Raw genomic sequence first — 27,442 nt, forward strand, 5'->3', positions numbered from 1 at the left:
TCTTACCAAAGTGGGTAGAGAGGGAACATATTTCAACATAATAAAAGTTATTAACGAGAAAACCACAGCCAACATAATACTCAATGGTAAAAAGCTGAAAGCCTTCCCACTAAAATATGGAACAAGACAAGGATGACTACTCTCACCTCTTCTATTCAACATAGTGTTGGAAGTCCTAGCCACAGCAATCAGACAAGAAAAGGAAAAAAAGCATATAAAAATTGGAAGAGAAGAGGTAAAATTATCATTATATATAGATGATATTATATATAGAAAACTTAAAGACTCCACACAAAAACTACTAGAACTTATAAACAAACTCAGCAAGGTAGCAGGATTCAAGGTGAACACACAGAAATCTGTTGCATTTCTTTACACTAACAATATATAATTATAAAGCATTGATAAAGGAAACTGAAGATGATTCAAAGAAATGGAAGGGCATCCCAAACTTCTGGACTGGAAGAATTAATACTGTTAAAACAGCCATGCTACCCAAAGCAATCTACAGATTTAATGTGATCCGTATCAAATTACCCATGACATTTTTTACAGAATTATATCAACTAATCCTAAAATTATGGAATCATAAAAGACCCAAAATTGCTAAAGCAATTCTGAGGAAACAGCACAAAGCTGGAGGCATAACCCTCCCAGACTTTAGACAATATTACAAAGCTAAAGTAACCAAAACAGCATGACACTGGCACAAACATGACTTATGGGTCAATGGAACAGAACAGAGAGCCCAGAAATAAACCTGCACACCTACGGTCCATTAATCTTTGACAAAGGAGGCAAGAATATACAATGGAGAAAAACAATATTTTCAGCAAGGGATGCTGGGAAAGCTGGAGAGCCACACGTACATCAATGAAATTAGAACACGCCCTCACACCACACAAAAAAATAAACTCAAAATGGCTTAAAGATTTAAACATAAGTTATGACACCATAAAACTCCTAGAAGAGAACATAGGTAAATCATTCTGACGTATTTTGTGCCAATATTTTCTTAGGTTAGTCTCCCTAAAGAATAGAAATAAAAGCAAGAATAAACAAATCAGACCTAATCAAATTTATAAATGTTTGCACAGCAAAGGAAACCATAAACAAAAAGACAACCTATAGATTGGGAGAAAATATTGGCAAATGATGCGACCAATAAGGGTTTAATTTCCAAAATACACCAATAACTCATACAACTCAACAAGAGAAAACACCAAGCCAATCAAAAAACGGGCAGAAGACCTAAATAGATATTTCACCACAGAAGATATACACATGGACAAAAGGCACATGAAAAGATGCTCAACACTGCTAATTACTACAGAAGCGCAAATCAAAACTACAATGAGGAGTTCCCGTTGTGGTGCAGCTGAAATGAATCTGACTAGGAACCATGAGGTGCAGGTTTGATCCCTAGCCTCACTCAGTGGATTAAGGATCCAGCATTATTGCGAGCTGTGGTGCAGGCTGCAGATGCGGCTCGGATCTTGCATTGCTGTGGCTGTGGTGTAGGCCGGCAGCTGTAGCTATGATTAGACCCCTAGCGTGGGAACCTCCATATGCCGTGGATGCTGCCCTAAAAAGACAAAAGACAAAACAAAAAAACCCCAAAAAACCCCAAACTACAATGAGGTACCATCTCATGCTAGTCAGATGGCCATCATTAAAAATTCTATAGGAGTTCCCACTGTGGCTCAGTGGTAACAACCTGACCAGTATCCATGAGGATGCAGGTTGGATTCCTGGCCTCACTCAGTGGGTTAAGGATCTGGTATTGCCATGAGCTGTTGTGTAGGTTGCAGACGAGGCTCGGATCTGGTATTGCTGTAGCTATGGTTTATGCTGGCAGCTTCAGCTCCGATTGGACCCCTGGCCTGGGTCCTTCCATATGCCACAGGTGCGGCCCTAAAAAAAATTAATAAATAACAGTAAAAAAAAATAAATAAAGTCTACAAATAACGAATGCCTGAGAGGGGGTCGAGAAAAAGGAACTCTCCTACACTGTTGGTGGGGATGTAAACTGGTACAACTATCATGAAAAAGAGCATGGAGTTTCCTTAAAAAAACTAAAAATAGAGTTGCCATATGATCTAGCAATCCCACTCCTGGGCATATATCCAGGGAAAACTATAGTTTGAAAAGATACAAACACCCCTACGTTCATTGTAGCACTATTTACAATAGCCAAGACACGGAAGCAGTCTAAATGTCCATCAGCAGATAAATGGATAAGGAAAATATGGTATATATACACAGCGGAATACTAAAAAGAATAAAATAGTGCCATTTGCTGCAATATGGATGGACTTAGAGATTATCATACTAAGTGAAGTCAGAAGGAAAAAGACAAATACCATATGATATCACTTATATGTAGAATCTAAAATATGATACAAATGAACTTAGTTATGCAACAGAAACTGATTCACAGCCATAGAAAACAAACTTATGGTCACCAAAGGAGAAAGGGGTGGGTGAGGGAAAAAGTAGGCATTTGGGATTAGCAGATACAAACTACTAGATATAAAATAGATAAACAACAAGGCTGTACTGTATAGCACAGGGAACGATATTCAAAATCCTGTAACAAACCATAATGGAAAAGAATATGAAAAAAATGTATATCCATGTATAACTGAATAACTTTGCTGTATAGCAGAAACTAACATAACACTGTAAATCAACTATACTTCAATAAAAATTTTTAAAGACACACACAAAAAATACTAATTGTCTGTTCCACCCAAGAAAGTGATGACAGGTCATGGAAAAGTTATCAAAGACATCATGATGGGGACTCCAAAGACATTTTCAAAACTATTATGATTTTGTGAATCAAGAAAAATAAGAGGGAGTTCCCGTTGTGGCGCAGTGGTTAATGAATCCAACTAGGAACCATGAAGTTGTGGGTTCGGTCCCTGTCCTTGCTCAGTGGGTTAACGATCCGGTGTTGCCGTGAGCTGTGGTGTAGGTTGCAGACGAGGCTCGGATCCCGCGTTGCTGTGGCTGTGGTGGAGGCCGGTGGCTACAGCTCCAATTCGACCCCTAGCCTGGGAACCTCCATATGCCGAGGGAATGGCCCAAAGAAATAGCAAAAAGGCAAAAAGGCAAAAAAAAGAAGAAAAAAAAGAAAAATAAGAAACTCAGGAAGACTTGTCCTTCAAAAAAGATTAAAGGAATGTTAGAGAAAATGTGACATAGCTATCTAGAAACAAAAGAATCATGCATCCTGTTTTGACATAGATACTAATATGAGCAAGATGAAACTATCATAGCCTGAAGATAGTTGTTTTTTTCATACATACCTGTAAGCATCATTTACACCGTAAGATACGTAGTTGAAGGTGTATAACCCTATTCTCACACGTCTCACAGCTTACTCTGAGACAAAGGAAGCTTGAAGCCAAAAAGAAAACATTCATGAAAAAAATTTTAAATCTTGTCACCAGGGTTAACCTTATTCAAGATAGTATAACTCTTGCAGCGTATCAGAAAGAGATTCAGCTCGGGACGTTTGGTACATAAAAATGCTAACCGGGATACATATGGAAATTACAGCTAACATTTACTGAATACCACTATGTTCCGGGCGTTACTCCAAGTTTTTTTTTAATATGGATTAACTAATCAATCTTCAGCACTGCTATGAGATAGGCACATTTTGTGTGTGTGTGTGTGTGTGTGTGTGTGTGTGTGTGTGTGTGTCTTTTTGCCTTTTCTAGGGCCGCTCCCGTGGCATATGGAGGTTCCCAAGCTAGGGGTCCAATCGGAGCTGTAGCCGCCAGCCTACGCCAGAGCCACAGTAACGTGGGATCCAAGCTGCGTCTGTGACCTACACCACAGCTCACGGCAACGCCAGATCCTTAACCCACTGAGCGAGGCCAGGGATCAAACCAGCAACCTCATGGTTCCTAGTTGGATTCGTTAACCACTGAGCCACGATGGGAACTCAGAGATAGACATTATATTATCTCTACTTATACCCAAGGAATTGAGGCACAGAGAAATTAACCTGCCCAAATGTAAAGTTAATAGTGGCTAGTCAAAAACAGATTGGCTCCTAGACCCAAGTTTTTAACAACGAGGTAAAGACAAAGTTTGCACAAAGACAAATCATGCACTTATATATCTGGGAGGGGCCTAAGAGTCCGGTAAGAGGGTTTTGGTTATCTAAATGTTTGAATTATTGACAATAAGAATGTGTGGACTTGTATAATTTTTTTTATATCTCATCAATTTAGTCACACCTTTTATTGGACTTTGTGTGGAATTCTATTTGATTACCACCTGACACACAATCTGCAGGTGCCTAAATGAACAGGATCCTCAGGTGAGTCTAACGTTACAGCGCTGGCAGTATTTGGAGCACGAGACGGGGAGGTTAATATCCTTGACAGGTCATGACAGGCACAGTCTCCACCCGACCACCAGTAAAAGCTTCAAGACCTGCCCTAGACTTGTTTTCTTCCATATTATTCCACAGTGCTAGTGCTGGTCTCCGGGTCCCATCTTTATCTTCAAATATGGTTGTGTCCCCTCTTAGCTTAACTCATATTACTGAAAAATTCACAGGAGTAAGAAGGAAGAAGGTGATCAAAGTTCAGAATGGTGATAAGACAAAGATAGTGAATGATCACTCACCCTAATAGTATACCAATCTCGGCCACCTACTATAGACTGGTCATACATAATACTACTGTGAATGGTTTTCATGAGAAACTTTTTATTATAGTTTTATTTCTTACCCATTAAACAAGTTCCTTCCATTTTCTTCCATATTATTCCACAGTCATTGGTTAGGTTTCCTTTTCTCTATTACCTATAGGGAAAAAAAATCTGTAAGGCTGGGCTGATATATTGTAAGAAAAAAAAGCAACTTCAGAAATTTTATTTATAAATTCAAAAACAGGGAATTCCCAGAGTTCCCATCATGGTTCAGTGGAAACGAAGCTGACCAGCATTTATCCTCCAGTGCGATCCCTGGCCTCGCTCAGTGGGTTAATTGTCATGAGCTGTGGTGTAGATTGAGGACATGGTTCAGATGTGGTTTTGCTGTGGCTGTGGTGTAGGCTGGCAACTGCAGCTTTGATTCGACCCCTATCCTGGGAACTTCCATGTGCCATGGGTGCAGCCCTAAAAAAAAATAATAATAATAATAATAAATAAATAGACTGACTCACAAATGGGAGTATGAAAGGTTGGTTTTCTGAAAAATGTATTTCTGCATTTGTTTTAGGTCTTAACAATTATACACTGTTTTTGTAGGTAACTCAAAACTGTCAGAAGAACAAAAGCAAATTCATGGTAACAAAAATATTCATGTTTCAAAAGCTAAATTTTTTTTTTACAGAAGAGAAGTATTTAGTATGAAAGATGCGTGGAGGTGATTTCTTTGTGTTAGGTGGGTTCATGACTTTTATGGAAGAAGCATATGCTGTATACACAAGGACATGCATTAGTCAAAGATATCTAGAGTGTAGGATTTGGGCAAATGACATGCATAATTATTATTCAGGTTTCTGAAACCTTATTCAGAAGGCAGGACTCAATAGGATTGAGATTAGTACACTACCACTAGGTAACAACATGAAAACTTCTCTATTTTGCCATCCTAATAACTAACACAAGAATCCCTTTCAGAAGGAACTTTCTTTGTGCAAATATATTCCCTCAGTGGGGCCTTTCCACCTCTCACGTCCAGTCCCTGAGTGGTGGACGTTCCCTGGAACAATGGCTGTCAAGATCCCAGGACAAGGAGTTCCCGTTGTAACTCAGTGGTAATGAACCGAAATAGTATCCATGAGGATGTGGGTTCAATCCCTCATGGATCCAGTGTTGCTGTGAGCTGTGGTATATAGGTCACATAGGTCACAGACGCAGATCGGTCCCCTGTTGCTGTAGCTGTGGTGTAGGCCAGCATCTGTAGCTCTGATTCAACCCCTAGCCTGGGAACCTCCATAAACTGTGAGTACGGCCCTAAAAAGGCAAAAAATAAATAAATAAATAAATAAATAAAATAAAAACCAAAAAAAAGAAACCTCATGTAAATTTTTTTTTTGCCTTTTGTATTTTTAGGGCCACACCCGTGGCATATGGAGATTCCCAGGCTAGGGTTCCAATCAGAGCTACAGCTGACAGCCTACACCACAGCCACAGCAACACACCAGATCCAAGCCACGTCTGTGACCTACACCATAGCTCATGGCAACACTGAATCCTTAACCCACTGAGTGAGGCCAGGGATCGAACCCACATCCTCATGGTTCCTAGTCAGATTCATTAACCACTGCACCATGACGGGAACTCCCTTCATGTAAAATTTTAAGAAGAACGCAATTAAATCTCTCATGGCTGCGAAGTTAGGAAGCCCAGCATAGACTGGTGGGAAGAAAGAGAATGAAACTAGGTATCAGGAACCCTGGGTTTCATTTCACTTTGTGCCACTGAAGAGCTATGTGATCCCCAATCCCACTCAAATTTAAAATTCCAAAATTGTGTGCATAGCATCAGAGCAAGGACTAATGTAAAAAGAAACAAAACGTTTTACATTTCAGTGCATAGCATGGATAAAGGCTCAAGATCTGCTGACTTTACTGTTCTAAGATTCTAAATTATTAGTTTGTCATGGGTGTTACCCATTAATGATTCTGAATAATGGCTTAAGTTCAAATTCAGGACCTCTCAACAGAAACTGCAAAACAGACAGATTTATGATATTCTGCGAAACACAAAGGGTGCTAGGATCTCATTTATACACTTTGACTGTGGTTCAGAATAATTTAGTTAGTAAAATCTAAGTTCACTTGCCAAATGAATTTTACCAGCTGTTTATTAAAATGCTTTCTCACCATTAAACAGAAATGTGGGGAGTTCCCGTCGTGGCGCAGTGGTTAACGAATCCGACTAGGAACCATGAAAAAAAAAAAAAAGACAAAAAAAAACAGAAATGTAGTCCATGGGTTTATGAAGCTGTGTTATACAAAATACAAGGAATGTCAACTTAGACCATGAGTTTGCCGAGGACAGATTATTTCTCATTTTGTTTCTGTGTCCTGTTGACTTAATATACATTATTGGAAAAATAATGTATGTTAATGTATATTAACTATCAGTTATTCAGTTGAATGAATAACTGATAGAGGACCCCCCCCCCCTTTTAAAGTTAGGTTTATCTCTAATCTTACTTCTCGGGCAATAAGCTTTTTTGATATTAATAAAATATCTTCAAATAAAAACCTCACATGGTGTTTATCACTGCAAATTTTAATTTTATCATCTCTCCGTGAATGCATTTTTGTATTAGAGCAAAACACTTCATGTTGTTTTATCCTTCCTAAATAGAAATAATTTGGGATTAACATAATGATGTATAAGCAATCCAGAGTCTCAGACTAAAAGATGGCCAAAGCTCACATTAGAAATTTTCTTCCCTAAATTTCTTTCTTTTTTTCTTTTTTTTTTTTTTTTGTCTTTTTGCCATTTCTTAGGCCGCTCTCGAGGCATATGCAGGTTCCCAGGTGAGGGGTCGAATTGGAGCTGTAGCCACCGGCCTACGCCAGAGCCACAGCAACGCAGGATCCGAGCCACGTCTGCAACCTACACCACAGCTCACGGCAACGCTGAATCCTTAACCCACTGAGCAAGGGCAGGGACCGAACCCGCAACTTCATGGATACTAGTTGGATTCGTTAACCACTAAGCCATGACGGGAACTCCTCTTCCCTAAATTTCTGTGTGGTGGTTAGAATCAAAAAGGTTTTAGGAATCCATGTGCCTTGCTGATTGACTTCCATATCTAATAAGATATTGGATGAGTCTATTAATTTATAAGTGGGGTGGAGTTCCTACTGTAGTGCAGTGGGTTAAGTATCTGACTGTAGCAGCTTGGGTAGCTGTGGTGCTGAGGATTGGATCCTCAGGCCTGGCACAGTGGGTTAAAGGATCCAGCATTGCTGCAATTGCAGCATAGGTTGCAGCTGTGGCTCAGATTCAGTCCCTGGCCTGGGAACTTCCATATGACATGAGAGTGGTCATTAAAAAAAAAAAAAAAATTATAAGGGGTATGAGAACATGAGAGAGTGAAAACGCCTTAGATTTAGAATCAGAAGGCTTGTGTTTAAGCCTCAAGCTACCCACTTATTTGCAGAGTTATCCTGGGCAACTCACTAATGTGCTGGGACCTCTATGTCCTCACTTGTAAATGTATACAACACCAGCTCTACTCCTTTCCAAAGGTGCTGTGAAGATCAACTAGGAAATGTGTAAGTGCACTGTAAAGTGATGAGAACTGCACATGGGATGACCATTCTTTCCCTGCTACCAAAGAAGGCAAAGACTTCAGATCATTACCCTGGATATCTGAATATTCCAGAGGTTTGGGGGCATTCTAGGATAAAAGAACACAATCATTCACATAGTGCTCAAGAGCCTAAAATGGGAGCTCCTGTCGTGGCTCAGTGGTTAACGAATCTGACTAGCATCCATGAGGACACAGGTTCGATCCCTGACATTGCTCAGTGGGTTAAGGATCCAGCGTTGCTGTGAGCTGTAGTATAGGTTGCAGACACGGCTCGGATCTGGTGTTGCTGTGGCTGTGCTGTAGGCCAGCAGCTACAGCTCTGATTGGACCCCTCTAGCCTGGGAACTTCTATATGCCTTGGGTGTGGCTCTAAAAAGCAAAAAAAAAAAAAAAAAAAAAAGAATCCTAAAATGTGTTTGGTATCTGAGACTTTTTAAAATTTTTTTGCCTTTTAGCGCCACATCTGCAGCATATGGAAGTTCCCAGGCAAGGGGTCGAATTAGAGCTGTAGTGGCTGGTCTATACCACAGCCATAGCAACTCGGAATCTGAGCTGTATCTGTGACCTACACCACAGTTCATGGCAGAGCTAGATCCTTAACCCATTGAGCAGAGCCAGGGATGGAATCCACATCCTCATAGATACATTTCTGCTGTGCCACAGCCACAGTGGGAACTCCCTGGGTTTTTATTTTAGTTAAATAACATTCTTTCCTTAATTAACTGCTTAATAAAGAATAAAGGACATACAACCTATAATACAAGCAATATTGGTAACTCCTTCTCACCAAGAATAAAATGACCTAAAAGCAACAGCATGATATGCTTGCATTCTCCCCAATTATCCAAAATAAATACATGCAAACAAAAGCAATACCAAATCCTATTTCGTTCATAGAGCAGTAGTGTCAGCCACAAAAATGACCTTCCATAGAGCATATGCTGGAGTTGCTATTTCATCCCTGTGCTTAAATATCATCCTGCTTTTTATAATCCCTACATGTGGTAAATATTATTAATTGGTAGAGTTCAGTCTGTCAGCATTCATTCAAATCATTTTAAAAGCATTAATTTGGTCATTACCAAGCACATTTTATAAACACCAGTACAGAGGAGCAAATATAACAGGAAGAGAACATTTATAAATATTTATTATACTTCTACTAGATGCCATGCTGTGAGGGAGATTTTTTCTTTCCTTTTTTTTTTTTTTTTTTTTTTTTTTTAGGGTGCACCTGCAGCATATGGAGGTTCCAAGGCTAAGGGTCAAATTGGAGCTGTAACTGCCAGCCTATGCCACAGCCACAGTAATGTGGGATCCTATACCTAAGCTCACAGCAACACCGGACCCCCAACATACTGAGCAAGGCCAGAGACTGAACCTGCATCCTCATGGATACTAGTCAGATTCATTTCTGCTGTGCCTCTATCCTTTCTCTTTCTTTTTTTTTTCTTCTGTGCCTCCAGCTTGTGGAAGTTCCTGGGCCAGGGACTGAAACCATGCCACAGCAATGACCCAAGCTGCTTCAGTGACAGTTCCATTCCACTCCATCTTAAGAGACATTATTTTTCTTTATGGGTCAGTTGTTTTAAAGGGTGTCCCAGAGCTGTCACTGGGAGCACCTATTGCTCTAGAAGTTGTAAGGAAGCTCAGAGGGCTTCTCTTCCAACCTCTTCACTTTCTAGTTAAGGGAACATTAGGCTCCTAGCTTCCAAACAAGAGGCTTTCCCAGCTCTGCTCCCAGCTGTTATTACTTGTCACCTATGTGACACAATTGTCTCATAAAAGTGACTGGGGAAAAGATGAGTTTTTACCAACCACCAGCATCTGTGAAAGGCCTATTTTGTATCCCAAAGATGCTGGCACCTACAGAGGAGCCCAGTGCCTCAAAGAAGGTACCTCTTAAATATGTATAGAAGTGAATTTATTCAAAAGCATGAAACAGGGTTTCTGCCTCCAAGGATTTTACATATAAGTGAAAATCACCAAAGAATCCTATGTCAACATATAATAAATTTGGGGCAAATTTCACAAAGTACACAATAAGAGGGAAGAGGAAATAAGACAAAAGATTTATGTCATGGGATAAAATGTAGGATGGGGTCTTGGAAGAGGAATTCAGCTTTGAAAAACTAGTAAAGAAAGCATTCTAGGATTTCTCCAAAAAAAAAAAAAAACCTGTTGACATTTTTACAACATCTGTTTCCTTTTCCCACATTATTTCAACATTTTTTAACAGGCATACTAGTGTGTTCTAAATAATTTTATCTGCTATAATTATATTCAAGAAAGAGTTTCTGTCCTCCCCCACAAAGAACTTTTGAAGACCACTGAGAAACGGATAATAGGAAGAAAAAAGAAACCTCATAAAGGCTCAATATAAATTCTTCAAAACAGGAATATCTTTAAAAGGGTAAGATGCAAATTTTCTTGAGTTTTCAAATTCATCCAAATAAAACTAGACCCCAATCTTTAACAGGAAGAAAAAACATTAAAAAAAAAATTCCCATGACTGCAACCTAAAGCTGACACTAAATTAACAGGACATTTGGGTGACATAAGCCATGGATAAGGGGCTCCTATTTCCAGCTACTTTAATGAGAGAAGACAGAACCACACTGGTAAGGAAAAGAATACTGAAGAAGAGACTCAGTTCTAGTTCTAGACAGACAAGTGAACACAGGTAAGCCTCTGCTTACCTGGGTCTGCTCTCTGGGTCTCAGTTTCCACATCTGTAAAAGGGACATTTAAGTTACTTAATGACCTAAATTCCTATTGTACATCTACAAACTTCTTGAAGTCATTTAGATGCCACTCTCTTACAGGCATTAATGCATGAGGGTAGCAAAGATCAAATGAATTTATGTCTTGTACAATTCTGTTACTGCAGCAAAATCTTCCAATTGCTATAAGCCACCTACCTATTAAGTCTTATGTTGAAACACGGCATCAAAGAAATAAAATTGGACCTTCAATGAAATGTGATGTGCTGAACACCTGCTCCATTTCCTCCCTAATTCCACTAAAATGACATTAAAAAAATAAAATTCATAAGGACAAAGACTAGGAAAGGAAATAAGTACAACAGAGTTTTTGGAAGCTGAGAGACTCTGGACTTAGGCATAATGAAGGGCAGGCCTACCTACCACCCTAAAAAGATGGGGATTGAGGGAAGGCTGAGACCCTGAAAGCTAGATTTCCCCGTCTCTTTCCCTACTCGGCTCCCTACATGTAGGCAGGTATGCAACCCAATGACTAGAGCATTCTCCCTGGGAAAGAACCTGGCTAAGACAAAAGAAAAACACCTACAAGAGGTGACCCCCACACACAAAAAGGTTGGGTTCCTGGCTAATCGCCTTATAATGAAGTCTACTAGTTAACTTTCAGAAGCCCCCAGTGAGGCAAATTCAGCTTTCATGTTTTCATGGCTCACTCTACGCTATGAGTAAAACAGTCAAGGCTATACATTTAAGGAAATTCGCTAAAAGAAAGGCCAAAACTAATGATCAAGTAAAGGTACTTTAAGGAAAACAGATGATAATGGACGCTGCAGAAAAGTTTTTTAAATTGTAATGAATATAATCAGGGAATAGTTATTCTGTTTGTGAAACAAAAATAGAAAACTACTAAAAAGCAACATTCAGGAGTTCCTGTCCTGGCGCAGAGGAAACGAATCTGACTAGTATCCATGAGGATTCGGGTTCAATCCCTGGCCTCGCTCAGTGGGTTAAGGATCCAGCATTGCCATGAGCTGTGGTGTAGGTGGAAGATGTGGCTCAGATCCTAAGTTGCTGTGGCTGTGGCACAGGCTGGCAGCTGTAGCTCCAATTCAACCCCTAGCCTGGGAACTTCCATATGCCGTGGGTGTGGCCCTAAAAAACAAACAAATAAATAAATAAATTTTAAAAGATTCTTTAAAAGGTTAAGAAGAATTTTTTTTTTGTCTTTTTGCCATTTCTTGGGCCGCTCCCATGGCACATGGAGGTTCCCAGGCTAGGGGTCTAATCGGAGCTGTAGCCGCCAGCCTACGCCAGAGCCACAGCAACGCAGGATCCAAGCCGCGTCTGCAACCTACACCACCGCTCACGGCAACGCCAGATCGTTAACCCACTGAGCAAGGGCAGGGACTGAACCCGCAACCTCATGGTTCCTAGTCGGATACGTTAACCACTGCGCCATGACGGGAACTCCAAGAAGAATGTTTTAAATCACATCTAAAAGTATAATTTTCCAAGCAAGATTTCTGAAGGGGAAAAAAATAATGAATAAAAATAGTAATTTTAAAGGCAGAGCAAAATCAAAGCACTTGGAAAATTGTACATCTTAGCATAGAGTGTGGCTCAGGGTGAAAAAAATGAGGAGCAGGAAATAATGTTTTGCTGATTGAAACTTACTCAAAAGACATAACCACAAAACCAGAAAAAAAAGAAAAAGGAAAAAAAATTTTTTAACATATTATAGTATCATTGGGAAAAGTTCATGGTTTCTGGTTAACATCAATCCTGTCATAAATTAAAATTCCTTTTCCACTCAGGCAGATGCTAAACCAAAGTCAACAGAATGATCTGATCACATCACATTGTGGTCAGAAATGAAAACACTTTAAAAACTGTATTATTTCCTTAGGAAAGGAAAGCACAAATACTACAAACCTGTTGCAACAAGGGAGGAGCATTTTGAGTCAGACTCACTCATCCTTTCCTAAGACCTGAGACAAATAGGAGGGAGACCAAGTGTGAATCTGGAACAACTGCTGCCCAGCTTTCTCTAAGTCCCTGAAAAGTGGTGTCTCAATTGGGAGCTATGCTTTTCTCTATCTCCAAACACTTTAAAAATCAAAACATTCATATTTTCTATTGCTCTCTCATAGAAAAATGAGGAGTATAATATGGTATTTGTTCATCATTTTTAATATTATCTACATTCAGTGAGTGCTAAGATGGTACTTTCTCAGTCAAGTGTTGGGCTCTTCTTGGACAGGCAAGTTAGAGAAGGTGCTGCCTGCTATTAACTCTGTTTTCTTTCTTTTTTTATCTTCTTAGGGCTGCACCCGTGGCATATGGAGGCTCCTAGGCTAGGGGGCGAATTGGAGCTGTAGCTGCCAGCCTAGGCCACAGCCACAGCAATGCAGGATCCGAGCTGCATTCGAAACCTACACAACAGCTTGTGGTCACACCACACCTTTAACCCACTAAGCGAGGCCAGGGATTGGACCTGCATCCTCATGGATATTAGTTGGGTTTTTAACCTGGTGAGCTACAGCAGTAACTCCCTATTTACTCAGCTTTCTGACATCTAGGGAGATTGTAAACAGGGGAGAAGCTGCTAGATCTTACTTTTTTGATAATCAGCTATTGAGAGAGAGATATATATATCCAAGCCACAGTTGCAGACCCAAGCTGCAGCTGTAGCAACACCCGATCCTTCACCCTCTGTGTTGAGCCAGGGATCCAACCTGCGTCTCAGCACTCCAGAGATACCACCTATCCTGTTGCACCACAGCAGGAACTCCAATCATCTATTGATTTTTGACCACAAGAGTTTTTTGGTTTTTTTTTTAACTAACACACAATTAAGCACTTTCTCATTAAATCTACTGTGGTAAAAACACTTGCTCTCAACTTCAGCATTCATGAAGACAATGAGAATAGATTGGCAAGATGGTTTAATTGTAGCATACTTGGTTAGCTCTCAAGTTGAATGCTTAGAAAAAGGTTTGTTTCATCATCTCTTGGAATCAGGAAGAAAAACAACCCTTAAAGTTTCTGCATAAGTATGATATTCTTCCTTTTGTGAAATTTGGGATAATAATTAATATCTTACAAAACACAATGCATAACCAAAAGTTCCTCCAGCTTAAAAAAATTAATTAATAAAATGCCGTGTTCAATCGTTCATGCTTATTTCTCAGAAGGGGAACAGCTAATTAGGATACAAAGAAACACTCAATCCTACTGGTAATTAGAAAATACAAATTAAAATGAGACATTACTAAATGGCAAAATTAGAAAAGTAGACAATACTATGCGTGGGGGAGGTTGGGAATGCAAGTCCTGTCAGGTGTAAACTGATACAACCATTCAGCAGCCTGACAATACTTATGCCGCAATGCCACTCCTGAGTCTGTATCCCAAGAAATTCTCAAACATGTTCCCAGTGGACATGGATGAGACTGTTTATTGGTAGCACTGTTTGCGGTAGCCTAGGCATCCATCACTGTGGGAATGGATGCACACCACGGAATAGTATGCTGCAGTTAGGAGCAATTAGCTAAATGTACATCCTAAGCACACATAGCTCTTAAAACAGTACTGACCAAAAAAGTAAAACTAGAGTAAGATCTACAGCATTTCTGCAGGGAGAATTCTACAGCCAAATTTTACACCCATGTGGTATCATGAGTGATTTTGGGATTAAAGATACACATACAAAAAACATCACTAAGTAATTTGTAAAGATGCATACAGAATCAAGGACATATATCAGACACATTAGAGAGGATGTTTGTGGGATAGGAACAGGAAATGAACATGGGAACAGTGGCCAAACAGAAGGCTTTTATACACCAATGCTAGGCTGCATCCAAACCACAGAGTATAAAATCCAAATTCAGAATAATATTTTTCATTCATGCATACATTAATGTATTCAATAAAAACTTATTGAATGCCTCTTAAGTGTCAAGTGCTGTGCTTAAATGTAAACTTTTCTTATTTCTGCTGAAGTTTTTGTTTGTCTGTTTGTCTGTTTTGTCTTTTTGCTTTTTTCTTAAGCCACTCCCAAGGCATATGGGGGTTCCCAGGCTAGGGGTATAATTGGAGCTGTAGCTGCCGGTCTACGCCACAGCCACAGCAACACGGGATCCGAGCCGCGTCTGCGACCTACACCACAGCTCATGGCAACGCCGGATCCTTAACCCACTGAGCGAGGCCAGGGATCGAACCTGCAACCTCATGGTTCCTAGTCGGATTCCTTTACCACTGCGCCACGACGAGAACTCCTGAAGTTTAAAAAAAAAAAAAAAAAACTCAAAAGGATACATGTTTTAAGATACGTTTTAACTGGAAATGGAAGGGGAAAATAATTTACATTAGAATATATATTATAAAAGTGAGAAGTTCACTATTCTTAAAACAGCCTAAGAATTTTTTTATCAGGAGTTCCCGTTGTGGCGCAGTGGTTAACAAATCCGACTAGGAACCATGAGGTTGCAGGTTCCATCCCTGCCCTTGTTCAGTTGGTTAATGACCTGGCGTTGCCGTGAGCTGTGGTGTAGGTCGCAGACATGGCTCGGATCCTGCGTTGCTGTGGCTCTGGTGTAGGCTGGCAGCTACAGCTCCGATTAGACCCCTAGCCTGGGAACCTCCATTTGCCGCGGGAGTGGCCCAAGAAATGGCAAAAGACAAAAAAATAAATAAATAAAAATAAAAGAATTTTTTATCAAATATAAATCTACATTGAAGTTCTCTAAATGACAAACTTTTTTCCCTTTAGGGCCACACCTGTAGCATATGGAGGTTTCCAGGCTAGGGGTTGAATCAGAGCTGCAGCTGCTGGCCTATGCCACAGTCACGGCAGCGCCAGAACCTTAACCCACTGAGTGAGGCCAGGGATTGAACCTGCATCCTCATGGATACTAGTCAGGTTCACTGCCACTGAGCCACAACGGGAACTCCTCGAAATGACAAACTTAAATGAAAAACCAAAAGAAAACAAAACAAAACAAAAGCCCTAAAAAATTACACTGTCACATCTTAGCCCCCAGGTAAAACATCTTTTCTCATGGCTTTCAGTAGTGAAACAATTTCTTTCTTCTTTTTTTCTTGGCCACGTCCATGGCATGCAGAAGTTCCTGGTCCAGGGATCAAACCCACACCATAGCTCTAACTACAGCTACAGCAGTGACAACACCAGATCCTTACCCCACTGAATCATTCAGGAACTCCAATTATTTCTTTTTGGTAGAGAATTTTTTGCTACTTTATTTGTTCTTTGTAATTTTTTTCCCCCAAAGATATTTCAACTGCTCAGGAACACTTCTCGCCAGATTTCTGTTTCCAAAAGATTTCACAAGCAGGCTGCTAGCTGCCAATGAAAGTGCTGTAGCTAATATGCTCATTACACTGCACTGCTAACAGAAACTGATTAATAATTTGGTGCAAAGTGACATCTATTCCACATCCCAGGGGCACAAAAAAATAATGTTTTCCCCTCATTTTACCTGTTCCCCTCTTTTTACAAGCTCCAAATGTTAACTAGTATACATGATAATATTGGTAAACAAACCCAACAGCAACTTACAGGACATCATATGTCTAAAGCTCCAAAATTGTAACTCTTCACTATTTCAGATTTTGATACTACGTGTCTGTAGGTGGGGGGATCAAAGGCGAATAGGAAGAGCTAGGCCAACCATCAACCTTCCTGGGAAAAAAGGCAACTACATGTCTGTTAGTGGGGTAAGCTGAATCATCACTGCACAGAACAAAAGACAACATACTAATTTATTAGGCTTACAAAAGATAATGTATTTCAATAATAATAGCTAACATTGAGCACTTATTATGTGTCAGTCACTGTTCTAAATATTTTATATGCATTATTTACTTCAATCCTCACACAACAACCCATTTTCCAATCAAATGCAAGCTGTTTATCATTGTGTCAAAGTTTCCAGCAAATGTTCACAACTTCCACTGTATCCGCTCTTTCTTCCATTACCGTCCTCATTTCTCACTTAAAACCTCGACTGGTATGTCTCAGACGAATGGAGCAGTTTTCTTCTCTGGCCAGCCTCTTTCACCTCCCTTCCAACCACAGAAGATTCCTTCAGGAAGATATTCTCAGTTAACCCCTTCCTCACCTGCTTATTGAAAGTGATCACTATAGAAGTACATAAAGTGACTCTCACCTCCCCAAAAAGGGCACACCTTAACGACACTCGTTAATATTTTACAACAATAGGAATATTCTATACATATTGTTCTATAATGTGACTTTTTTTGGGTAATTTAACAATGGACATCTTTCTACATCAGCAATAGAGATTCGGTGCATTCCCTAATAGCTTAATGCTATTCCATTGTATGGACCCACCATACATCATTTAACTAGTCCCTAATCAATAGGCATTATTTTTTTACAGGAACAAACAATGCTATTAAGAAAAACTTTGTACTTCTATTTTTCATGCAAGTGTATAAATATATCTCTTTTTTTTGTCTTTTTGCTATTTCTTGGGCCGCTCCCGCGGCATATGGAAGTTCCCAGGCTAGGGGTCGAATCGGAGCTGTAGCCACCGGCCTACGCCAGAGCCACAGCAAAGCGGGATCCGAGCCGCGTCTGCAACCTACACCACAGCTCACGGCAACGCTGGATCGTTAACCCACTGAGCAAGGGCAGGGACCGAACCCGCAACCTCATGGTTCCTAGTCGGATTTGTTAACCACTGCGCCACGACGGGAACTCCAAGGGTACACGCATTTTAAATTCCAACATTATTTCCAAGGAAACTTATATTTCCATCAATAGTGTGTGAGAATTCCAATTTTCCCACCCTCATCCACTACTAGCTATCATCAACTTGTTTAATCTCTTAATCTAATAGGTAAAAAGTGGTAATTGTGTTTTATTTTATATTTATTTAGACGATTAGAGTTAGAATTTACAGTTTACATAGATTATGAACTTATTAACTGTAGGCTAAGCTGAACTGTCTATGGAGAAAAAAAATTCAAAAAGCACATTAACAGAATAACTAGGGAGACTGGTAATATTTAGCCAACTTGAGATCCTATTTAGTTATTTTTTTATTTTTTGGCTGCCCCATGGCATATGGGGCCAGGCCCAGGGATCAGATCCCTGGCCAGGGATCAGATTCAAGCCATAGTTGCGACCTAATCCACAACCACAGCAACACTGGCTCCTTAGCCCACTGTGCCAGCCCAGGGATGGAACCTGCAACCCAGTGCTCCCAAGATGCCACTGATGCTAGCGCACCACATTGGAAACTCCCAATTTGGGATTTTAGTATGGAGTGGACAATGACACCACCACAAGTGAGTTTGGTCTCTTCACTAAAGCACACTTATTTACCTGCTACCTGAAAGGCATTGTTATCAGTTCTTTACACTATGCCATACATTTGAGAAATGTTTCTTTTAAGAGTACATTCCTTTTTTTACCCCCTTTCTTTTTTATAGCTGCACCTGCATGGAAGTTCTCAAGCTAGGGGTCAAATCTAAGCCACAGCTGCTAGCCTACACCACAGCCACAGTGATGCCAGATCCGAGCTATGACTGCAACCTGTGCCGGGACACCTCAACGCTGGATCTTCAACCCGCTGAGCGAGGCCAGGGATTGAACCTGCATCCTCATGGGTACTAATTGGATTTTTAACTTGCTGAGCTACAACGGGACCCTCCTAAGAGTATAATCAATTCCATAGTCATACATTCATTTTCTTACTTTTACTTACTCTGTGTGAACAGGCCACTTTAATATTTTACTTTTTCATATGTTGCTTATTAAGTTGACCTTTGACCTCTTTTAGATATTAAAGCACAAGAGTATAATTAGCATCTAGCCATGAACATCCAATATAATTAAGATATAGGTGGTTGTATTAGAATATAGAAAAAGGAGAGTAAAAAAGTAAATGTTAGCAATGGTCAGCCATAGGGACATTCTAGACATTCTGGATCATGAAAACGAAATACAAACACAGCCCCATATACTCAGTGAATATGTCCATGTCAACATGAGTGATATGCCCTCTGTTCATGAATGCCGATTTACTGGTTAGATGTCTTTGATTATAATGCTATTAATAACAATGGTGAAACAGAGCTATTTACACATTTTCTTTTTTCTTTTCTTTTTGCCATTTCTTGAGCAGCTCCCTCAGCATATGGAGGTTCCCAGGCTAGGGGTCGAATTGGAGCTGTAGCTGCTGGCCTAGGCCAGAGCCACAGCATTGCGGGATCCGAGCCGCACCTGTGACCTACATCCGGCTCATGGCAACGCCGGATCCTTAACCCACTGAGCAAGGCCAGGGATCGAACCTGCAACCTCATGGTTCCTAGTCGGATTCGTTAACCACTAAGCCACGACGGGAACTCCTATTTACACATTTTCTTACCTGGTTTCCTTTGTGGCCACCTCCAGGTAACAATTTTGTCAGGGAGACTCTAATTAGCTCTAACAGGGATTTTGACCTTATTATCCTGATAAATCAGTACTTGTAATTTCAAAAATAAGTACCACAAATTATCTAGCATTCTAGAAAGGTTTTGGCTCAAAACGATAAATCGGTAACCTCCTCTCTACCTTTCCTTTAATTCTCAATTTGAATTTATGTTCCTCACAGAACAAACCGATCCTTAAGACTTTATTTCAAAGTCAAAAGCTCTTGCTACATTAACATGACCACATGGCCTATCCGAGTGGACATATGACAGATAACTACACATCGTCTTTCTCATGTCAGAGACAGAAAGAGAGAGCAAACAGGGGGCAGGAAAGCAGAACACTAAAGTGACAAAGTGCTAAAGCCAAGCTATAAATTGTCTTGTAGTCACTCACGGCTGCTTACCGAAAAAAAGACAGAAAGGTAGGTCCTATCTTTCCTCTGGAGAGAATCAGGCATCATATAAAAGCACCTTCCTAACCCACTAACAATAGTGCTGCCTCCCACCCCTCACAGAACTTGCTATCAAGAGAAGTACTGCTGGCTTCTAAAGACAATGACAAGAAGCTCTGTATTCTGTGGGAGAATGGGAGGGAGCAATGAAGACCAGCCTCCTGGGCTCTAAACTATGCCAGACTGCCCGGCTAATCCTTCCTAAATCCCACAACGTTGTGGTGGGGGTGGGGGTAAGGGTGGGAGACAGAATGCAAAACAATCCAAAGTTGAATCAAGGGCAGTAGCTCAGGATTACAGGAGGTCATAACATTTCTATTTGAATGGGGGGTGGGGGGGTAGCAGAGGTAGGAGAGATACAAAAGCCTGTACGTTTATAAAAACACTACACAAAAATAAATTTTTATCCCTGATCCTTCCGATGTGCTAATCAACATCTCCCCCCCCACCCCCCCGATCATTTGCCAGCCCAGCCTGCATGGAAGGCACAGAGTAGCAGGCATTTTCACACAGCGAGGCTGGAAGAGATGCTACTAGAGTGTAAATTACTAATTAGCTCAATAGAAGACAAAGAGAGAAAATACCTGTCACAGAATGCTGTTTACAACTTGACACACAGTAAAAACAGCCCTGAACATTTCAGAAGTGTCTTACTTTTCAGACTTCTATTAACATGTAAATGGCAAAGAAACAGTATTATAGTCTTTAAAAATTGCCCATGTCTCCGAAACAATAACACATGACTGGAAAGAATGCTTTCCAAATAATTCGTAATTTTCTCATCCTTATGAAAGCTAAGTGTTTTTAACTATTACAATCAGCTTTAATAAGGAGCTGTATTTCATAGCTTTGATGCTCACTTAACTGGGGTGGGGATGGGAGCCACAAGGGCTGTACTCTACCTTTGTTGGAATCCAGCTAATAGAGTGGACAGGCCTCACTCTGCAGGTCACACCTTTATCAAATGGACAGGCTACTGTTTTAATAAAGATCAAGGATGAGCTGGAAAGTGGCAATGAGGATGGGGCCAATGAACTCTCCTTATAGCAGGACAACTGAAAAGACTCCCCAAATTTAGATTTATTTTGGGGGGGGGTAATAGAATGTTAAGGTACTTATATACATCTCCTTATCATAAGGCAAACCTGCTTATATTAATTGCAAGCAATGTTCCTCAGGCTATATATTTTACACTTAGATCTTTTCCAGCTCCTTGAAGCTGGATCTTTAGGTAAAATATGTTTTTCACCTATGTATGTCTTGGTCATGGTGTTGAACAGCCCTGTGGCTCCTGTTTTCCCATGATAATCACCCATACGTCAAGAGATGGCATATCCTAAGGACCCACGTGTGTGAGCACATCATGCCAGGTGCTAAGGAGGTCCCCAACCAAGAGGCAGACCACGACAGTTCTTGCTGATGCGGGAGAGGCCTATAAAACTTGTAGTTCGCAGGTAAATATATTTCCTAAAATATAACGAAGGCAACAAACCATAAAACCACAAAATCCACTCCAGTCACCCTTGAGATTCCTTTGCTTCATACACTTGACTAAAATCAAACTCATACCAACTTGCTGATACACTCAAAACATTCTTCCCTTTACTTTTTAAAAATTAAGACCTTCACATCCATTTTTTTTCAAAGTTACTTGTTTAAAAGTACTCCAATGAGGGGTTCCCACTGTGGCACAGTGGGTTAAGAATCTGACTGCAGCAGCGTGGGTCACTGCAGAGGCGTGGGTTCACTCCCCTTCCCACTGCAGTAGATTAAAGGATCTGGTGTTGCTATGGCTGTGGCCTAGGTGACAGCTGAGGCTGGAATTCAATCCCTGGCCTGGGAACTTCCACATGCTATGGGTGTGACCTTAAAAAATAACAATAATAATAAAATAAATTTTTAAAAAGAGTACTCAAGTGAGAGAAAATGATCAAGCAAATGGGGCAAAATAAAAACAATTCATGAATTTGAAAAAGGATATATAGAAATTCCTTCTATCACTTTTGCAACTTTTCTATAAAGTTTAAAAAAAAAAAAATCCCAAGTCACAAAAAAATAGAGTATTAACAAAACAGCTTTCTCCTCCCTTGTTATGAGTTTCAAACAATTCACATACTTAGCTCATGCTGGGCACTTAGAAAACATTAATTATTAGTTGTTGTTTGTTTGTTTTTTTGTCTTCCTTTTTGGCCACTCCTATGGCATGTGGAAGTTCCTCTGCCAGGGATTGAACCCGAGCCACAGCAGTGACCTGAGCTGCTGCAGTGACAATGCTGGGTCCTTAACGTGAGCCAGAGACGAACTCCAATTATTAGCTTTTTTTAAAAAAAATGGGCAGGTCAGTTGTCACAAATGAACTACTTTGGTGAGAGATGTTGATAATGGGGGAGACGATGCATGTGTGGGGGCAGGGAAATCTCTGTACTTCAATTCTACTGTGAACCTAAAACTGCTCTAAAAAAGGTCTTTAAAAAAGAGTAGATCAAGCAAATTAAAGCAGGCATGAATGTATTTAATGGGTTGCTTACGTAAGCACACATAAAGAGAAGATAGAAAAGAAATCAGCAAGAATCTCAACAGATTTTGCTTATGGATATCCACACTGAAACCCGAGTCCCATTTTCCCTCAATGGGCAACAACCTCCAAGTGCAAACCTGTATGAACCTGTTATATACCGCACGGCTTGCAGATGAGAAATTGTTGCCCACTGAGGAAAAGTTCAGGGCCTCTTTCTAGCTAAAAAGACAGGTAACCAACCATTAATCTGCAATGCAATTAGGCATTTTATTGATCTGAGGTTGTTTTATAAATACAATTTTGTGATTGAAAAAAATACGAGCATGTAAGAACGCTGATGTAATCTTTGAATGAAACATAGCCCTTAGGGTATCTGTCTCAGGTTTCTCACCTAGAAAGGAACTAAGAAGTGGTTAATAACAGAACCACAGGGCTAATTTAAGGACTGGCAAACAACACTGGTTAGGGACAAAGTAATCTGGAGAAGTGCTCAGGTGAGGGATCACTTCACAACAGTCAAGTAAAGGTAGTAGGCAGTAGAATGCCCACAAAATGGCAAGGTTCAAATCCCATCCCCACCACTTGGTAGAATGATATTTTATAAGCTAAAAGAAAGATTAAGTGTATCATTTAGTTACTACTTGACAAAATACCCCCAAAATAACAAAAACAGTATTATCTGTATTCAAGGTTATCAACTATCAAACAAGTTGCTGTAGAAATGACTGAGTATAACCTTGGACAAGCCATTTAATTTCAAGGAGCTTATATTTTATCACATGTAAAATGGCAACAGCAATAGTGCCGACCTCCTAGGACTGCTGTAAGGAATCAATGGGTTACAATCCACAAAGAGTTTATTTTACAACAGTGTCTGGCACAAAAGCACCTCACATGCGTAGCTACTATTAGTGAGTTTAAGAAGAAATGGGGTTGTCTAGATACTAAGCAGGTATATTTACTCAAAAATTGAGAATGGGGCAAGAAATAACAAATACAAATATTGCATTGTGTGTGCTGATTAGAAAGAAGACAGACTGTCCTTATAGAGAAAATAACTGAATGCTGGAAAATATTATCTGTAAAGGTTGCCACAACACCTCTGAAGATTTACACAAATAGGATAAATTTTTATCTACCTGGGATGATTTAAGTGGGATATTGACTGAAGTTGCAGGATAAACTAGAGGTCCTTTCAAGGTCTCTTCCCATCCAAAGAATCTACGATTAACCAGAGAAACATTTAATTATGTACAACCTACTCACTGAATATACAAACGTTTTTTCCTTAGCAAGTAAGAAAATAAATTGAGTAGAGAATTCTACTTAATGAACAAATGAAAATAAAGCTTAAATTTATCACTGGAGTCCTTAATGATAAACAGCATTATTTGTACTAAAAGATTATCCATTTTCAGGTTTAGAAGTATCAACTGAGAACTAACCATTCACAATGAGAAGTGGTGATTTAATATATAGGCATAAAGAAGCAAAAGATAAGACCCCAATGGACTTTCCCTTGGTTGGTCTTATAGTTTATATTTTCTTCATTAGTATCAAATATGCCTGAAATAATTTATATAAAGACATCAAATATAAAACAACTGCATTATAAAAATGGCTGTACCAGACACAGAGTACAACCTACTAGCAATGCCAAACACATTTAGAAAGGAAGGGAACACGCACACACATTTCACAGAAACAGGTGCCTCATACTAAAGTTACTCTTCAGTTTGAAATTTAATGTTTCAGACTAATCTTCCTGAAACTTAGCAGGAAAAAAGCAGTAATTTTAAAAATCCTGTTAAACCGCTAAATCAATCTAGTCACCCTGAACATCTGCTCAATAAAATCCAGACTCCATGATCACAGTAGCTGAATCCAGAATGATTTAAGATTGTAAATTATTCAAATACATAAATAACCAATGTCTCTGATATCCACTAATCAAAATCTAATCTTTGCTAACTATCACAAATGCCATTAACCTGATCTTTGCCCTTTACAGAAATACCCACAGAACAGCGGCCATCCAAAATTTATACAACGTTGAAGAAAAAGCATCTTTTGTGTAGCTGAATGTACACTAATGAAATAACCTCAAATAAGATTCTTGAGAACAGTTCATACTTTTTTCTAAAAGTACATTATATGCTATCCTTTGGCACCATTGAATGCAAAGTAATATTCGTTCATATTCTTAGCTAAATGTAAAACTTCAGAATAAAAGTCATCAAAACAAAATCTTGATAAGAATAACCTAAATTTTGTCCCAAATGTCTTATCTTCCTTTTAATTTCCAAAAGTGTCATAAAAATCAAAAACTCCTTCTAGAAAACAGTAATCTTTTTTATTCACAACCACAAACAGGAGAAGCAGTGGAGCTGTCCAAGACGCCTGTCTGCATTATCTTAGAGGTTTTTTCTTGTTAAAAATTACTCATAGACTCATTATTTAACCTATAAGTCCCACTCTCAAATCCTCTACTATTCTAAATCTCCCTTTCTTTATTCCATTTTGTTCAACGGGTGAGTTTCCTATAAAATGTCCCACACAAAGCTAGAGGCAGCTTAGGAGCTCAAAGCCCTCACTGCCTTGATTTAAATCTCTTCCCCAGCAAACTTCCCTGGTTGGCTATTTGCCTTTCTCTGAAAAGATTTCTCAATATTCTCCAGCCCCAAAAACAATTAGGCAGAAATCTGGTTGATTAAACAAAACAAAAAGATTTTCATCTTTCTCTATCTCAACCACAGTGTGCTCTCCACTGAAAAAGAAAATGCTGTCAATAAAGCACTCAGCCCACTGCTTGTCAGGTACCACACTGCTACGACACAACACTGTCACACCTCACAGGCACAGCCACACTGGAAATACAACCCATTTCCCCATTATCCCAGCACCAAGTGAAATGCAGAGCTTCTCAGCTCCCTGTTATTGCTTTATCATCCATACAAGAACAAAATCAAATCAAAATGGGTCTCATCTCTTCAAAGTGGACATGAAAGTCGATTTAAAAGCCATGAAAGGTGGAAGGAGATTCAAGATTCCTTGAAGAGAGAAAGAGGTTTCTGGAATTTCCTACTTTTACGGACAAAAGGACTCACAGTTTCAACACACAGTTCTCTTCTGCACAAAGAATTCCTTTCCTGATACCCCCCTCCCTCGCCTCCACTGTTACTTTTTAGTTTTTACCCCTATCTCTAGGTCTCTTTTCACTCACCATGGTTCCTCCTCCTCTTCACCAAAGGCTCCCTACACTTGCTCCTTCACTACAGCACCTGTGCCCTGACCCACGCAGACCTTCTGGAGCATCTCCTCCACAGTACACTTGATTCCCATCCCTGTGCCGTCTACCCCAGCTCTGCATCCATCCGGCTTCCGCAAGCCTCTCTCAACCCTCTTCTCTTCCCTCACTCCCCATCTCATCCTTTAAATCCTGGGGCCCATCTCCATCTCCATCCTCTCACCGTCTGCTTTTAGCCTCGTCTCTCCACCTCCCTGTCTGCACCTTGGATTTTTCGGAACCTCGTCAATTAACACAATTCCCCAGTTACCTTGTCCCAGATCGCCATCTCGTCTCACACCCTCACTCTCTCCTTTCAGCTTTTCCGGTCCCCGAATTGTCCTACGAACGCCCCATCTCTCAGCTCTATTTCCTTTCACCCTTCCACTTCTACCGCACTTATTCTTAACTCCACCTGGTACTAGTCCAGTGTCTCATTCGCCCTCGCTCACTTTCAACAATTTCCACCCACCGCCCACCCACTAACCCATACCTTTCTCAGAACCTTGCAGTTCCCACCCACCGCCGGTCCCAGTCCTTCAGCTCATCTCGCTCTGCACTAGTTCACACCCTTGTCACGTCTGGCTCTTAATCACTCTCCCTCCTCTACTCTCAACTACTACCCCAGCTCTGCCCCTCCTTGCCTTCCACTTGCAACTCTTACCCCAGTATCCCTCACCCCACTACGAGCCCCTACCAAGCTTACCCCTCCAAACCCGTGCTCTCACACCGAACCCGTGGATCCCTCTTCCCAGGCTGGTCTTCCTAACCTATTCCCTGCCCGGCTTCCTTATCACCCACCCTGGGTTTTGCCTGCTTCCTACCTCCCTAGCTGGCTTTTTCTCACTCCTCCTCTCCCTGCCTTCTAACCTTTTCTCCCCTTAATCCTCCTCATCTTATGCTCAGACCCGTTCCCCCCAACCGCCCTCAAACCTTCCTTCCCTTCTCCCCTCAAGGCTTTTACCCCAAACCCAGTGGTCGCCCACCCCGCCAAAATAAAGGGCTGGCGCGCCGGGACTGCCGGCTCTGGCCCCCCGCCGGACCCCGCCCCGGGCGCCCCCAGCCCGCCGGCGCCGCGGTCCCGCCCCCTGCCGCCGCTCCTCCCGCCCGCGAGGCGCGCGCCGCCTTTGTCGCCCCTCACCCGGTGTGTGAGGATTTTGCTTCTTTAAAGGGGAGGGCCCGTGTGCTGGAGACTCCTGTCCCCGCCTCTGAGTCTCAGAATGCGCTCCCCGGCCGTCGCGTCCTCCCCGGCCCCCGGCCCCCCCACCCCCTGGAGCTACCCCCTTCGCAGCCTCCCCCCTCCTCCGCCCCCTCCCCCGACCCCCCCTCTATTTACCGCCATCATCAGCACGCGCGAGCTGTCACCAGGGCGCGAGACAACCGAACATGGCCCCGCCCCCTGCCCGCCCATTGGCCCGCCCGCTGGAGCCCCGCCCCCCGGGCCCCGCATTGCGCCAACGGCGCAGCGCTGGGCCCCGACTCGGCACAGACATCCTCTCCGAGGGTTCGCGCCGGGGCGGCCGAGTTTAGGGTTAGCCACCGACGCGCAGCCGATTTGAGCCCGGCGTAAGGGGCGGCGGCGTAGAGGAGCGTTGTGAATCGCGGGTCGAAGTTTGGTTGAAGCACAGGAGGGTAAATAAGGAGGTTTCCAGACAAAGAGACTCTTAAAGGTACAGAGTCTTATGGCTA

General features: G+C 41.1%; 1 protein-coding gene across 2 annotated transcripts in view; it reads right to left on the reverse strand.

The window, feature by feature from the left end:
• Positions 1-27,129, reverse strand: part of USP49 (ubiquitin specific peptidase 49) — a 69,643-nt gene extending 42,514 nt beyond the window's left edge. For both annotated transcript variants that reach the window (XM_047794549.1, XM_047794550.1), the window contains exons 1-3: positions 27,090-27,129; positions 23,607-23,688; positions 4,755-4,828 (exon numbers count right to left, since the gene is read on the reverse strand). The gene's annotated coding sequence lies outside the window, so the exon portion shown is untranslated. The remainder of the gene's footprint in view (positions 1-4,754; positions 4,829-23,606; positions 23,689-27,089) is intronic.
• Between the last annotated feature and the right edge of the window lie 313 nt (positions 27,130-27,442).

The sequence above is a fragment of the Phacochoerus africanus genome, chromosome 9, assembly GCF_016906955.1.
Source record: "Phacochoerus africanus isolate WHEZ1 chromosome 9, ROS_Pafr_v1, whole genome shotgun sequence".
Lineage (NCBI taxonomy): Eukaryota > Metazoa > Chordata > Mammalia > Artiodactyla > Suidae > Phacochoerus > Phacochoerus africanus.